The sequence below is a fragment of the Musa acuminata genome, unplaced genomic scaffold, assembly GCF_036884655.1.
Source record: "Musa acuminata AAA Group cultivar baxijiao unplaced genomic scaffold, Cavendish_Baxijiao_AAA HiC_scaffold_1138, whole genome shotgun sequence".
NCBI classification, from domain to species: domain Eukaryota; kingdom Viridiplantae; phylum Streptophyta; class Magnoliopsida; order Zingiberales; family Musaceae; genus Musa; species Musa acuminata.
In genome coordinates, this window is record NW_027021350.1 from 3,501,564 (window position 1) to 3,517,500 (window position 15,937).

Consider the following 15,937-nt stretch of genomic DNA (forward strand, 5'->3'; position numbering starts at 1 on the left):
CTTGAGCAAGAAACTTTCCCTGTACTCACCTTTGTGCCCAAACTTTTGTAAGCAATTTAAGCTTTTTCTAGTTCTTTGTGCTTATTTTTCCTTGCAATCTTTTGGAAGTTCCGCTGTTATTTTTCTGGTATCAGAGAGGCTTGAGATGAAGGTGAGTGGCTGAAGAAAAACAAGATAATCCCCTCAAACATGTGGCTTTGGTCCATCATTGCAACCATGGAAGTAGACCTAACAAGAGGAAGCCAGCTGGTCTACGTCGTACCAGACACAATGATGACGGTAGGAGACTTCTACCGTAACATACAACTTTCTATACTAACCCGCGGTTACGACACATGGCAAAATGGGGAAGCCAATTTGTTAATCACCAGGGGAATGGTAGGGCGACTTTCAAATACCCCGAATGTTGCCTTTGCCTATGAAATTGCAGGGGTGGTGGACTACCTGACAAGTCATGGCGTAAGGGCTTTACCAGGCGAAGGAATAATGGCTTTATAGTAGACCTAGCTGTAACCAATTCCTCCAGGTGTTTTCTTACCAGTGTTTGTTACTTCCTTGCAACACGGTAGGAAGTAACAAACCTTATAATTCCTTGTAATTAGGTAAGCACCTAATTTAGATAAGCACCTAATTTAGATAAGCACCTAATAGTGTTAATAGTGCTAACACTATTAGGTGCTTATCTAAATTAGGTGCTTATCTAAATAGTGTTAATAGTGTTAATAGTTCGACCTAACACTATTAGGTGCTTATCTAAATTAGGTGCTTATCTAAATTAGGTCCGCTTGTCCAAGAGTGTTTGTGCTTATCTCCATTTCTCCATTTCCCATCTCATAAGGTTCTTTGTGCTTATCTCCATTTCTCCATAGACCTAACAGGAGATAAACACTGGTAACAAACCTTTATTCCTTCTCAATTGAAAATTGCAAGGATTGCAAGTGCTTATAAGGATTGCAAGTGCTTATCTCCTACCGTCAGGATTGCAAGTGCTTATCTCCTACCCGCTTGTCGAAAACACTCTTGGACAAGCGGACCTAATTTCCTTATACCAGATTATAAGGAAAAATGTCACAAATGTTTGCAAGAAAACTTTGTGACATTTTTCCTTATTATGTTATTTCAATTGCCAATTTAACAGCTATCACGGAAGTAGACCTAGCTGGATTTGATCGGCGTGATCCTTATCTGGAGGCGGAACTTCCAAGAGGATCCTTATAGCAAAACAAATTTATTCATGCCTCCCTCGGCGTGGACTTCCGCTGTTATTTTTCTGGTATCATAGTTCCGCTGTTATTTTTCTGGTATCAGAGCTTGTATGGACAATCAATTTAGTTTCTAACCAAATTATCCTGACATCTATGCTAAAATGTGCTTGAAAATAATATCTCTTACAATCTAAATCTGTGAGGAGCCCGAGGGAGGCATACTTTCCCTGTACTCACCTTTGTGCCCAAAAGGAATTGCTTGAAATTCCTTTTGAAATAAATATTCCTCTCTATCGTACCAACTTTCCCTGTACTCACCTTTGTGCACATATTTTTTCAGTGCTTTTGGGATCATACTTCTGTTTCTTCCACTTACAGATCCCTCCCCATCCTTCCATACATCCATCTGTCTCTAGGATTATGAAGCAATTTTCAGGGGGGACTTCCAAATCCGGAAGGATTTGGACCCAAACTCATGGCTGAAGAAAAATATTCCTTCAAGCTTATTTTTCCTTTTTCCGAGCTCTTGTATTTCTCTTAGTAGATCTACCTTGCAAAAGAATATTCCTTCAGCTGAAGAATAATGGCTCCTTGTTTTTCCTTCATTGCAAATCATTGCAAAAGATTTGCAAAAATATTCCGGAAGGAATATTCCTTCACCTTATTTTTCCTTCAAGCTTTTGTTTTTCCTTGCTGTTATTCCGAAAACCATCGGAATTTCCCTGTACTCACCTTCATCTCAAGCCTCCCTGCTGTGGAGTTCTGAGATGACTATAAAGCTTTTTCTACTCCACAGGGATCAAGGAATTTCCCTGTACTCACCTTTGTGCCCAAACTTTTGTAAGCAATTTAAGCTTTTTCTAGTTCTTTGTGCTTATTTTTCCTTGCAATCTTTTGGAAGTTCCGCTGTTATTTTTCTGGTATCATAGTTCCGCTGTTATTTTTCTGGTATCAGAGCTTGTATGGACAATCAATTTAGTTTCTAACCAAATTATCCTGACATCTATGCTAAAATGTGCTTGAAAATAATATCTCTTACAATCTAAATCTGTGAGGAGCCCGAGGGAGGCAATCAGGTCAGGGGACCATAGTAAGACCTTTGATGCAAGCCCTCAAGGTTAAGAAAGTAAGTAGATTTAAAACAACGCATATTTAGCGTATGTCTAGACTTTGGGAAGAAGCTATTCAAAAGTGGTATACAGATTCTCATACTTCTCATCTTGACTACTTGAACCTAGCAGAAACCATAAAACCTACCAAGAAAGAACTAGCTCATAATCTTTCGGTAATCTACGACCGAACTTGTTTATCAAGCAGAGTAAACCTTAGAAATTTCAAACTTCTGCTTGAAGAAAACCAAAACCTTGAAAAGAGGGTTAGGAACCTTGAATCTTCAGTCAAAACTTTATCCTCTCTGCTTATTGAAAATAAGCCACTCACCAAATCCGAAGTTCAGAATTTAGTTCTCGAACTATCTAAGCAACCCAGACTCATTGAGGAAGAAGCTATAAGATTGTCACAAAACCTGGATCAAAGGCTCCAAAGAATCGAAGTTCTATTAACCAAAGTAGAAAAACAAATTTTTGGATGAGCCATATATCCTCAAGAAGTACTGAATCATATAGAGAAGCCCTTAGAGCAACTGAACCAATAGAACCACCATCACTCGGCTTTCTCAAACCAGGTGATTTATCTGGAACTATCAGTCATCAAATAGCAGTAATAAAGCAACACAACGTTCAGATCCAACTGCTGGTACAAATTGCTGAGGATATAAAAGGAATACGCACGGAACTACAAAAGATCCGTGAATCACAACAATCCAAGACAACACAGTCTCAGGTTGTGCCGGAGGAACTCATCACTAAATTGGCAAATCTCAACCTAGGACCTACAGAAAGGCCTAAAGAAACAAAAGGAAAAATCCTAGTCTTCAAAGATCCCATAAAAATCTTTCAGGAAGCAAAAGGATGACTTCTAGAACGCAAACCCAAGAGGTATCTACATCAACTCCTCTTGTGGAGGATCAGATCCGCAACTACAGAAGGAACCAAAGAAGAATATTCAACGCTGGAAGACGTCTGAGACAACTAATATCCAGAAATTCAGACTCAAGCACACAAATTCTTGAGCAACAAATAGACCCTCAGGCACAATTGCAACTATCCATGAGGGAGAGGGCAGCGATTGCCCCGGCAGAAGTACTTTATCACTCAAGGAGGGACGATGTGCATCATAGGGTTTACATGCATCGCTCAGAAGAAGCAATGTTGGTCACAAACAATCAAGAAGACAGATCTTTTATACAAGAACAAAGTTTTGACCAACTGATCCGAAGTGGAATGAGATACATTCATCTTGGGATCCTTCAAACAAGGATTCAAACACTCCACCGACAAGAAGAAGGGACACTAGCACTATTGGTGTTCCGTGACAACAGATGGGCGGACGACAGGTCCATCATTGCAACCATGGAAGTAGACCTAACAAGAGGAAGCCAGCTGGTCTACGTCGTACCAGACACAATGATGACGGTAGGAGACTTCTACCGTAACATACAACTTTCTATACTAACCCGCGGTTACGACACATGGCAAAATGGGGAAGCCAATTTGTTAATCACCAGGGGAATGGTAGGGCGACTTTCAAATACCCCGAATGTTGCCTTTGCCTATGAAATTGCAGGGGTGGTGGACTACCTGACAAGTCATGGCGTAAGGGCTTTACCAGGCAGAAGGTACTCCACAGCAGACATAAGAGGAAGGGATTGGACAATCAGACCCACTCAGGTGTCAATCCCTATACAGCCTGCTGAACTCAGAAGCAGGAACCTCATTGACGGGAGGATCTCCATCAGTTTTGACAATTATAAGGCGGCTTCAACATCAAGCAGAATCCACTACAGCAACGCTGATAATGAAACCTTCAGCGATGAAGAGGAGATAAGAAGCCACGTGATAGCTGTTAACATCCAGCTATCCTATGAAAGTGAAAATGAGGCGGAAGAACTACAAGAAAACCTGAACTGTTACTGCCAAAACATCTACACTTCAAATGAGGAAGTAGAAATGCCGTATCCACAAAAACCTCAGAAGGAATTAATTGCGGCAGGGCTAGAAGGGGACCTAGTCATGGAATACCCACAACTAGCAAAACTATCACATCAGGTATACTCATCATCCGCCATCTCAAATTACAGGCCACCAGCAGACTCAACAATGGGGCCAGTAAACTACCCTCCAGCGGTAAATATTGAATCTACAAGTCAACGACCTGAATACGAAGGGGGCTCGAAACGACCAAGGTTCAAAGCCAAAAGCTTTTCTGAAGCCTGGAACCTTCCCTCAGCTTTTCAGCAACAGGGAGCAATCTTCACAATCCCTTCTCAATTGGGTATGTTTGACGAGGTATTTATGAGATGGGAATCCATAACAAAAAATTTAGTATCTTTACAAGGATTCACAGATCCCCTAGCAAAAATGGAGTTCATAGAAAATCTTCTCGGGGAGGCTGAGAAATTGGCATGGATCCAATGGAGAATGGCATACCCAGAGGAGTATCAATTACTCATAGCCAATGCAGATGGAACGGGAGGTACGCAAAATATTCTTTCCCAATTAAGAACAATTTTTATATTAGAAGATCCGTTCCAGGGATCTACCACGGCTCAGGAAGAGGCCTACCGTGATCTTGAAAGGTTGTCATGCACTAACCTCAAATATATCATTCAGTTCTTAAATGATTATATGCGATTGGCATCCAAAACAGGAAGAATGTTCTTAGGACCTGAATTATCTGAAAAATTATGGTCCAAGATGCCAGGAGAATTGGGAAAAAGAATTAAAGAAGCATTCGAAACCAAGTACAGAGGGAACACTATAGGAGTGATCCCAAGGATTTTATTTTCCTACAAATATCTGGAGGCAGAATGCAAAGATGCCGCCTTCAGACGAGCACTAAAAGACCTATCTTTCTGCAGCGAAATCCCTATCCCGGGATATTATAATAAACCGGAAAGGAAATACGGGGTGAGAAGATCAACTACATACAAAGGAAAGCCCCATCCTTCCCATGCAAGGATTGAAAAGAGGAAGCATTTACTAAGAAATAAGAAGTGCAAATGCTATCTTTGTGGCGAAGAGGGACACTTTGCAAGAGAGTGTCCTAATGACAGAAAGAACATTAAGAGAGTAGCCATGTTTGAACAAATTGATATCCCTGAAGACTATGAGATATTATCTGTTCAAGAAGGAGAAAATCAAAGCGATGCTATATACTCAATTTCGGAAGGAGAAAATATTGAAGACCTACAACATGGTATTCACTCCTTCACTCATAAAATCTTTGCTTTAATAGAAGATAGTAGGACATGGTGGATTGGACCAGATACAGGCTACAGGGCAAGAATACAAGTTTCCCAGGAACAAGCGGAATGCAGGCATATATGGGAAATCAATACTGAACTACCACCAACACTGGAAGAATGCAAGTGCTGCAAAAGAAAATCACAAAGAAGGCATAGGAGACATTGTCCCCTATGCAAGATAACGTCATGCGGAATGTGCAGTATCTACTATTTTGACAAAAGAACACCCGTCATGATGGAAGAACCACCAAGGTATGAACCAAAGAACCTGCTTCAAACTCAGCAAGACTTTATTAATCACTGTGAAGCAGAAATAAGAAGACTCAAGCTAGCAGTCGAATTTGAACAACAAAAGTCCAAAGAGCTTGAGGAAATAAATATTCAGGCTATAATAACAGCACAAGAGAATCTTCAGCTGAGAAGGGAGCTTTCAGAACTACAAGAGAAATATGGAAAATTGGAAAAAGAAATACTAGAGGTAGATCAACTACGACTGGAAAAGGTAGATCTACTAAGAGAAATACAAGAGCTCGGAAAAAGAAAAGCTGAAGAAAATGAAGAAGATGAAGAGGCCTTTGTCCTCTTAGAAGACGAAACTCAAAGGATCCTCTCTATGGAGACAAAAGAAACAGGAGGATCAAGGAAGTCCAAGAACATGCTCTTCAACCTCAAGGTACAAATGGAAATTTTAAATATTCCTCCTTTTGAAATAAATGCAATACTGGACACAGGGGCCACAACCTGTTGTATAGATGAAAAGGCTGTACCAAGGCTGGCACTAGAGGAAAATCCCTATGTAGTTCACTTCAGTGGGATTACCTCCAAAACTACTGCCAATAAAAAATTAAGGGGGGGAAAAATGACCATTGGAAATAACAGCTTCAGAATCCCATACACCTATGCGTTCCCTATGAAGCTCAGTGATGACATCCAGATGATAATAGGCTGCAATTTCATAAGAGCCATGCAAGGAGGAGTAAGGATAGAAGGTAACACAGTTACATTCTATAAGAATCTGACGACTATTAACACTCTACCTTACATCTCAGCAGCCCCAGCAATAGAGGAATTGGATTTAGAAGAGGATGATTACATACAAATACAAGAATCAGTGTTATACTCAGCAGAAGCCCAACAAAGTCATGAAATTATAAGGGCCAAATTCGGAAGCCTACTAGACCAATTGAAGGCTCAGGGATATGTTGGGGAAGATCCCCTCAAACACTGGAAGAAAAACAAGATAATGTGCAAATTGGAAATCAAAAATCAGGATTTCACAGTAGAAGACAAACCCCTGAGGCATCTAACACCGCAAGCGAAAGAAGCTTTTTCTAAGCACGTAAAGGCGTTACTAGAGATTGGGGTCATCAGGCCTAGCAAAAGTAAGCACCGAACAACTGCAATAATTGTCAATTCAGGGACAACGGTGGACCCCATAACAGGAATAGAAAGAAAAGGGAAAGAAAGGATGGTCTTCAATTACAAGAGACTCAATGATATCACTGAAAAGGACCAATATAGCCTCCCAGGTATCAACACGATTCTCAAAAAGGTTAGCAACAGCAAAATTTATTCAAAATTTGATTTGAAATCCGGGTTTCACCAAGTCGCTATGCACCCGGAATCTATTGAATGGACTGCATTCTGGGTCCCTGAAGGATTATATGAATGGTTGGCAATGCCATTCGGCCTTAAAAATGCTCCTGCAGTATTTCAAAGGAAAATGGACAACTGTTTCAAAGGCACTGAAGATTTCATTGCAGTATATATAGATGACATCCTAGTCTTTTCAGAGAATGAAAGGGAGCATGGACAACATCTCGCTAAAATGTTAGAGATATGCCAGGAGAATGGACTCATTTTAAGTCCAACAAAAATGAAGATAGCGGTAAGAGAAATTGAATTCCTCGGAGCAATTTTGGGAAATTCAAAAATAAAGCTCCAGCCCCACATTATCAAGAAGATTGCAGAATACAAAGAGGAAGACTTGACCACAAAGAAAGGCCTTAGATCATGGCTGGGTATTCTAAACTACGCCAGAAATTATATACCCAATTTGGGCAGACTCCTAAGCCCGTTGTATTCAAAAACAAGCCCAACGGGAGAAAAACGAATGAATGAGCAAGATTGGAAGCTGATCAGAAAGATCAAAGGCCTAGTGCAAAACCTTCCGGATTTGGAAGTCCCCCCTGAAAATTGCTTCATAATCCTAGAGACAGATGGATGTATGGAAGGATGGGGAGGGATCTGTAAGTGGAAGAAACAGAAGTATGATCCCAAAAGCACTGAAAAAATATGTGCATATGCCAGTGGCAAGTTCAGCCCGATCAAATCCACCATTGATGCCGAAATGCACGCCGTTATGAAGACTCTAGAAGCTCTGAAGATATACTTCCTAGACAAAAGGGAGATCATTATAAGAACGGATTGTCAGGCCATAATAAGCTTCTTCAACAAGTCATCTCAGAACAAACCTTCCAGAGTCAGGTGGATGGCCTTCGTAGATTATATAACGGGGAGCGGCGTGGACGTCAAATTTGAACACATTGAAGGAGAAAGTAATATCCTGGCTGATTCATTATCTAGACTAATCAATATTTTGGTTGCAGGATGGCCAAGCGAATCTCTGTTTTTAATCCTAGAAGCCACCCAGGAAGTACAGGCCAAGCCCAATGCTCGGGTATTGGCTCACCTGAGTCAGATGATAAATCAAGTGACCTCCTCCTACAGTACCAACAAGAATTGGATAAGATCACAGCCGGAACACGTGGAGGACTTTCATTCAACAAAATGGGATTATCAGAAAGAAGACTTGGAGCAATCCAGAAAGAAGCCTCCAGACAAGCGGTCAGTGCGCTCCAGCAATTCATCAATATCCACTCAATCAAAACAAAAGAGTACAAGAAAAGAAGTGGAGGAAGGGACAATTGGTACAGGGACTGGTTGCCGGTTATCATCCAACAGCAGCAACAGCTGGAAGATGCCTTATCCCTAGTAAAGGACGTAGCGCAGAGGACAACAAGCTTCAGCCTCTGAAGATAGCCAGCGTAAAAGCTTTTCTTAGCCGCCAGAAAAAGACAGACCTAGTGGACCAAGCATAGACTTTTTAGCCTCCGTAGTCACTAAGAAAATGAGCTGAGCCTCGGGGAGCCGCTCATAATGCTAGTAATAATGGCTTGAAGGAATATTCCTTCCTTCTGCAAGAAGTCTAGCAATAATAGAGGAAAGGATAAGAATGCGATGGGGCCCAATGAGTACCCGGTTCTATCCCCTTCTTCTATATATTCGCTAGAACTAAGCTCTTGCAAGGCATCGGTCGAAAACACCAGAGCCTTACTTGAGCAAGAAACTTTCCCTGTACTCACCTTTGTGCCCAAACTTTTGTAAGCAATTTAAGCTTTTTCTAGTTCTTTGTGCTTATTTTTCCTTGCAATCTTTTGGAAGTTCCGCTGTTATTTTTCTGGTATCATAGTTCCGCTTGTCTATGGAGAAGACTTGTATCTGGTTATCTCCTAATTGGGTACCTGCCAAAAAATTTTCAATTGCCAAAATGTTTGCAAGTGCTTATCTCCTACCGTCATCATTGTGTCTGGTACGACGTAGACAAGTTGGCTTCCTCTTGTTAGGTCTACTTCCATGGTTGCAATGATGGACCTGTCGTCCGCCCATCTGTTGTCACGGAACACCAATAGTGCTAGTGTCCCTTCTTCTTGTCGGTGGAGTGTTTGAATCCTTGTTTGAAGGATCCCAAGATGAATTACCTGTCATCATTGTGTCTGGTATCATTGTGTCTGGTATCATAGTTCCGCTTGTCTATGGAGAAGACTTGTAGGAGAAAACACGGAGAAGACTTGTAAGTGCTAATTACCTGGACACAATGATGGAGAAAACACGGTAGGAGATAAACTGGAAATACAAGGAAGTTTTCTTAAATGATTGTCTATAAAGTCATTTAAGAAGCTTATTATGGACTTTTTCCTGGAGGAACGGATCCGCTGTTATTTTTCTGGTATCATAGTTCCGCTTGTCTATGGAGAAGAGGAACGGATCTTCTTAAATGACTTGTTGAAGAAGCTTGTTGAACAAGCCATACTTTTGCTGTTATTATAGCCTGAATATTTATTTCCTCAAGCTCTTTGGACTTTTGCTGTTCAAATTCGACTGCTAGCTTGAAGAATGATTATATCCTCTTATTTCTGCTTCACAGTGATTAATAAAGTCTTGCTGAGTTTGAAGCAGGTTCTTTGGTTCATACCTTGGTGGTTCTTCCATCATGACGGGTGTTCTTTTGTCAAAATAGTAGATACTGCACATTCCGCATGACGTTATCTTGCATAGGGGACAATGTCTCCTATGCCTTCTTTGTGATTTTCTTTTGCAGCACTTGCATTCTTCCAGTGTTGGTGGTAGTTCAGTATTGATTTCCCATATATGCCTGCATTCCGCTTGTTCCTGGGAAACTTGTATTCTTGCCCTGTAGCCTGTATCTGGTCCAATCCACCATGTCCTACTATCTTCTATTAAAGCAAAGATTTTATGAGTGAAGGAGTGAATACCATGTTGTAGGTCTTCAATATTTTCTCCTTCCGAAATTGAGTATATAGCATCGCTTTGATTTTCTCCTTCTTGAACAGATAATATCTCATAGTCTTCAGGGATATCAATTTGTTCAAACATGGCTACTCTCTTAATGTTCTTTCTGTCATTAGGACACTCTCTTGCAAAGTGTCCCTCTTCGCCACAAAGATAGCATTTGCACTTCTTATTTCTTAGTAAATGCTTCCTCTTTTCAATCCTTGCATGGGAAGGATGGGGCTTTCCTTTGTATGTAGTTGATCTTCTCACCCCGTATTTCCTTTCCGGTTTATTATAATATCCCGGGATAGGGATTTCGCTGCAGAAAGATAGGTCTTTTAGTGCTCGTCTGAAGGCGGCATCTTTGCATTCTGCCTCCAGATATTTGTAGGAAAATAAAATCCTTGGGATCACTCCTATAGTGTTCCCTCTGTACTTGGTTTCGAATGCTTCTTTAATTCTTTTTCCCAATTCTCCTGGCATCTTGGACCATAATTTTTCAGATAATTCAGGTCCTAAGAACATTCTTCCTGTTTTGGATGCCAATCGCATATAATCATTTAAGAACTGAATGATATATTTGAGGTTAGTGCATGACAACCTTTCAAGATCACGGTAGGCCTCTTCCTGAGCCGTGGTAGATCCCTGGAACGGATCTTCTTAAATGATTATATGCGATTGGCATCCAAAACAGGGACTTTTTCCTTGTATTTGAACAGCAGTCGTTCCAGGGACGGATCTTCTTAAATGACTTGTTGAAGAATATTCAAGCTAACATAATAAGCTTCTTCAACAAGTCATTTAAGAAGCTTATTATGGACTTTTTCCTGGAGGAACGGATCTTCTTAAATGTTTGTCTATAAAGTGCTTATTTCCTTATTATGTTATTTCAATTGCCAAAATGTTTGCAAGAAATAAGCACAAAGGTCTACTTCCTTGTATTTCCAAGAGGATCCTTATCTGAGATGACTATAAGGATTGCAAGTGCTTATCTCCTACCGTCATCATTGTGTCTGGTACGACGGAACACTCTTGGACAAGCGGACCTAATTTCCTTATAAGGTTTTTTCCACCGTAAGGTAGAGTGTTAATAGTGCTTATCTCCATTTTATAGGTTATCTCCATTTCTCCATTTCCCATCTCATAAGGTTCTTTGTGCTTATCTCCATTTTGGCAATTGAGATTAGGTGCTTATCTAAATTAGGTAAGCTTATCTCCATTTCCATTTCCCATCTCATAAGGTTCTTTGTGCTTATCTCCATTTTGGCAATTGAGATTAGGTGCTTATCTAAATTAGGTAAGCTTATCTAAATTAGGTAAGCTTATCTCCATTTTGGCAATTGAGATTAGGTGCTTATCTAAATTAGGTAAGCTTATCTAAATTAGGTAAGCTTATCTCCATTTTGGCAAGTGCTTATCTCCATTTCCCGTCAATGAGGTTCCTGCTTCTGAGTTCAGCAGGCTGTATAGGGATTGACACCTGAGTGGGTCTGATTGTCCAATCCCTTCCTCTTATGTCTGCTGTGGAGTACCTTCTGCCTGGTAAAGCCCTTACGCCATGACTTGTCAGGTAGTCCACCACCCCTGCAATTTCATAGGCAAAGGCAACATTCGGGGTATTTGAAAGTCGCCCTACCATTCCGAATTTAGATAAGCACCTAATTTAGATAAGCACCTAATTTAGATAAGCACCTAATAGTGTTAATAGTGCTTATCTCCTGTTAGGTTTGTTACCAGTGTTTATCTCCTGTTAGGTCTATGGAGAAATGGAGATAAGCACAAACACTCTTGGACAAGCGGACCTAATTTCCTAATTACAATGATGGAGAAAACACGGTAGGAGAACACTTTATAGACCTAATTACCTGTCATCATTGTGTCTGGTATCATAGTTCCGCTTGTCTATGGAGAAGACTTGTATCTGGTTATCTCCTAATTGAAAATTGCCAAAAAATTTTCAATTGCCAAAATGTTTGCAAGTGCTTATCTCCTACCGTCATCATTGTGTCTGGTACGACGTAGACCAGCTGGCTTCCTCTTGTTAGGTCTACTTCCATGGTTGCAATGATGGACCTGTCGTCCGCCCATCTGTTGTCACGGAACACCAATAGTGCTAGTGTCCCTTCTTCTTGTCGGTGGAGTGTTTGAATCCTTGTTTGAAGGATCCCAAGATGAATGTATCTCATTCCACTTCGGATCAGTTGGTCAAAACTTTGTTCTTGTATAAAAGATCTGTCTTCTTGATTGTTTGTGACCAACATCAATTTGGGCAGACTCCTAAGCCCGTTGTATTCAAAAACAAGCCCAACGGGAGAAAAACGAATGAATGAGCAAGATTGGAAGCTGATCAGAAAGATCAAAGGCCTAGTGCAAAACCTTCCGGATTTGGAAGTCCCCCCTGAAAATTGCTTCATAATCCTAGAGACAGATGGATGTATGGAAGGATGGGGAGGGATCTGTAAGTGGAAGAAACAGAAGTATGATCCCAAAAGCACTGAAAAAATATGTGCATATGCCAGTGGCAAGTTCAGCCCGATCAAATCCACCATTGATGCCGAAATGCACGCCGTTATGAAGACTCTAGAAGCTCTGAAGATATACTTCCTAGACAAAAGGGAGATCATTATAAGAACGGATTGTCAGGCCATAATAAGCTTCTTCAACAAGTCATCTCAGAACAAACCTTCCAGAGTCAGGTGGATGGCCAAAAAAAGAATGGGATAGCTTCACAGTGATGCCAATCGGAACTATGATATCACGTGGACTTTTTCTTAGGAACGGATTCTTCAACAAGCTTCTTAGGAACGGATTCTTCAACAAGAGGAACGGATTCAAACGTCCCTCTTGTCAGGCCATAATAAGCTTCTTCAACAAGTCATCTCAGAACAAACAGCTTTTGCAACCAATTCCTCCAGGTGTAAGGTAGAGTGTTAATAGTCGGAACTATGATACCAAGACCTCTATTCTGGTATCAAGGAATTTCCCTGTACTCACCTTTGTGCCTTCCCTGTACTCACCTTTGTGCCCAAACTTTTGTAAGCAATCCCTGTCTACAATTGCGGAACTTCCAAGAGGATCCTTATAGCTCCTCCTGTAAGGCTTTATTAGAACTTTTGGACCTTCCTCACCTTTGTGCACATATTTTTTCAGTGCTTTTGGGATCATACTTCTGTTTCTTCCACTTACAGATCCCTCCCCATCCTTCCATACATCCATCTGTCTCTAGGATTATGAAGCAATTTTCAGGGGGGACTTCCAAATCCCCTAGGATTACTCATACAATAGAGGTCTTGGTTGCAATAGAGGAATTGGAAAAGCTGTTATTGAAGACCGTATCATAGTTCCAATTCCCCATTTTGCCATGGTTGCTGGAAGTGGTACGACGTAGAAGTCTCCTCTATTTTTCCAATCTGGTACGACGTAGGTCAGATGACTTTATAGTCATCTCAGGTCCAAAATAACAGAAAAATAACTGTTATTTTGCTATAAGGATCCTCTTGGAAGTTCCGCCTCCAGATAAGGATCACTTCCATGAATAAATTTGTTTTTCTACTTTGGTTAATAGAACTTCGATTCTTTGGAGCCTTTGATCCAGGTTTTGTGACAATCTTATAGCTTCTTCCTCAATGAGTCCACGCCGCTCAAGTTGGTACAGGGAAGGAATATTTCGGCAATTGTAGACAGGGATTGCTATAAGGATCCTCAATGTGCCCAAACTTATAGCTCCTCCTGTTTCTTTTGTCTCCATAGAGAGGATCCTTTGAGTTTCGTCTTCTAAGAGGACAAAGGCCTCTTCATCTTCTTCATTTTCTTCAGCTTCACCTGGAAATATTTTCTTCGATCTTTTGCAAGGAATATTCTTCAGCTTTTCTTTTTCCGAGCTCTTGTATTTCTCTTAGTAGATCTACCTTTTCCAGTCGTAGTTGATCTACCTCTAGTATTTCTTTTTCCAATTTTCCATATTTCTCTTGTAGTTCTGAAAGCTCCCTTCTCAGCTGAAGATTCTCTTGTGCTGTTATTATAGCCTGAATATTTATTTCCTCAAGCTCTTACCCCGAATGTTGCCTTTGCCTATGAAATTGCAGGGGTGGTGGACTACCTGACAAGTCATGGCGTAAGGGCTTTACCAGGCAGAAGGTACTCCACAGCAGACATAAGAGGAAGGGATTGGACAATCAGACCCACTCAGGTGTCAATCCCTATACAGCCTGCTGAACTCATGGCACAAAGTTTGGGATAAGAATGCATTTATCGTACCAACTTGAAGGAAAAATATTCCTTCCCTGTACTCACCTTCCCTGTACATCTTTTGGAAGTTTCCTTGCAACCTTTGTGCCTTCCCTGTACTACCTGACAAGCCTCCAGACCAATTGAACTGATTGTCCAATCCCTTCCTCTTATGTCTGCTGTGGAGTACCTTCTGCCTGGTAAAGCCCTTACGCCATGACTTGCCAGGTAGTCCACCACCCCTGCAATTTCATAGGCAAAGGCAACATTCGGGGTATTTGAAAGTCGCCCTACCATTCCCCTGGTGATTAACAAATTGGCTTCCCCATTTTGCCATGTGTCGTAACCGCGGGTTAGTATAGAAAGTTGTATGTTACGGTAGAAGTCTCCTACCGTCATCATTGTGTCTGGTACGACGTAGACCAGCTGGCTTCCTCTTGTTAGGTCTACTTCCATGGTTGCAAAAGGAAAGTGAAAATGGCAAAATGGGGTACGACGTAGAAGTCTCCTCTATTTTTCCAATCTTGGTTAATAGTGTTTGTGCTTATTAGGTTAATAGTGGCAAAATGGCAAAATGGCATGCCAGCTTTCTAGAGTCTACCAGGTAATAAGCAATCCCTGTCTACAATTGCGGAACTTCCAAGAGGATCTTTTGGAAGTTCCGCTGAAGCCATTATTTCTTCCACTTACCAGGCCTCTTCATGTTTGTGTATTTCCCCTCAAACACTGAAATAAATATTCCTCCTTTTGAAGTGTAGATGTTTTGGCAGTAACAGTTCAGGTTTTCTTGTAGTTCTTCCGCCTCATTTTCACTTTCATAGGATAGCTGGATGTTAACAGCTATCACGTGGCTTCTTATCTCCTCTTCATCGCTGAAGGTTTCATTATCAGCGTTGCTGTAGTGGATTCTGCTTGATGTTGAAGCCGCCTTATAATTGTCAAATCTGATGGAGATCCTCCCGTCAATGAGGGAGGAACTCATCACTAAATTGGCAAAACTGGCCATTTTTGGCTGCGCAAGCGAGCGGCGAGCGGCGAACAGCGAGCGAAGCGAGAGGCAGCACCGTCCCTGCTATACGAAAGCCCCATCCAGCCCTGTGCCACCCGGGGGGTTCCAGGGTGCTGAGATGGCTGACATTTTGCTCCGCTCACGACGGTCACCGCGCGACGCAAGAACAGGCCAAAAACAGGCCAAAAACTGGCCAAAACGGGCCAAAACTGGCCATTTTTGGCTGCGCGAGCGAGCGGCGAGCGGCGGACAGCGAGCGAAGCGAGAGGCAGCACCGTCCCTGCTATACGAAAGCCCCATCCAGCCCTGTGCCACCCGGGGGGTTCCAGGGTGCTGAGATGGCTGACATTTTGCTCCGCTCACGACGGTCACCGCGCGACGCAAGAACAGCCCAAAAACTGGCCAAAACGGCCCAAAAACGGGCCAAAACTGGCCATTTTTGGCTGCGCGAGCGAGCAGCGAGCGGCGGACAGCGAGCGAAGCGAGAGGCATCACCGTCCCTGCTATACGAAAGCCCCATCCAGCCCTGTGCCACCCGGGGGGTTCCAGGGTGCT